This window comes from Anarrhichthys ocellatus, unplaced genomic scaffold (genome assembly GCF_004355925.1).
Source record: "Anarrhichthys ocellatus isolate YVR2014 unplaced genomic scaffold, GSC_Weel_1.0 scaffold77, whole genome shotgun sequence".
Lineage (NCBI taxonomy): Eukaryota > Metazoa > Chordata > Actinopteri > Perciformes > Anarhichadidae > Anarrhichthys > Anarrhichthys ocellatus.
The window spans coordinates 480968-482635 of NW_022280107.1; positions in this window are offsets into that span (position 1 = coordinate 480968).

Sequence of the window (1668 nt, forward strand, 5' to 3'; positions counted from 1 at the left end):
ACGACTATAAACAACAAACAGACGACACGACTATAAACAACAAACAGGCGACTATAAACAACAAACAGGCGACTATAAACAACAAACAGACTATAAACAACAAACAGACTATAAACAACAAACAGACTATAAACAACAAACAGACTATAAACAACAAACAGACTATAAACAACAAACAGACGACACGACTATAAACAACAAACAGACGACACGACTATAAACAACAAACAGGCGACACGACTATAAACAACAAACAGACGACTATAAACAACAAACAGACGACACGACTATAAACAACAAACAGACGACTATAAACAACAAACAGACGACTATAAACAACAAACAGACGACACGACTATAAACAACAAACAGATGACAGGACTATAAACAAACAGATGCTCCATCTTTTAGGTCACAACTAAATCGCGAGTTGGCAAATATACGCGCGTCGTGAACACTTCCTGGCCATTTCACAACAACGTCCATGAAACAGTATTTGTAGTCACACGCGGCCTGCACATTCAAAGAATGTTTCCCCCTTCTGTTGATGTAGTCTGTAGAGTTAGCACGTGGTTGTTTCACTTTGATATGTGTACAGTCAATGGCCCGTAAGCATTGTGGCATACCGTGTGTTTGGAAGAAGTTGACCACAAGGTCCCTCACTTCGGGCTCGGTACCCGGATGTACTTGGGACGCAGGAAGACGGCGATGGCCCTACAGACTTGTCGGATGATGACTGAAACAACTTGTCGAGATAGTCCAAATGCATTAGCGGTTTTCCGGAGTCTGCCCTCGTCACTCGGGTAATACAACGTGCACGCTACCTTTGTAAGTACATCCACGGGCGCCCTCATCGTGGTTGTTGCTCCCTCCACATGCGGACGTAATATTTCGCTAAGGTTGATCAATGCCGATCTGGACATTCGAAGGTTTTCCTCGCCATTCTTCGGGAATCATAACTTCATTGATGAAATGATTCCACCAGGCGCTCGTTCTTCCTGGCCTCACCCAAAACCAGCGCTCCGTGTACGGCTGATAACGCCTCTGGACTCGGGAATTAAAAGCAAGCAAGGCTTGCCATTCGTTATCCATGTTGAAATGAATTACTGGCAGCCCTGGCTGTTTGTTTTCTTCTGGGTACGGGTCACGTGATAGTGAGTGTGACGAATCAGGGACGGAGACATCATGGCTGCTAAGGACCAATCCAGTAGCGAACACGGGTGTGGGCGTCATTTCTTCTAAACATCAGTTTCCGACCGTCCACACTCAAACGCAACCCCGGTATTTTCAAACACCTCCAATCTCGGGGGTGTTTTCAGACTCCTCCGTTTAGGGTGCTCCAAACTCCGGCGTAGTGTGGCCGCTCAGTGTAAACGTAGCAAAACATGTGTCTCCAAACAAAAACGGAGTAATGTGGACATGGCCTCAGGCTGCATATGAAGACGCACGGGCTTATCTCTGCGACCGATTGGTTGATTTCCATGGTTACCCCTCTTTCCACGCGTTGGAGCCAATAGAATTGACCTATTGTCACGCAGATAAGATTGCCAGCACTGGTAGCCAGACAAAATACAATAACGCCCCGCGTATCGTAGGATCCGATATGCTGAAAGTCAAATCCTCTCCCCCGCTCACCCCTCCCTAGTTCTCCCCCGCTCACCCCTCCCT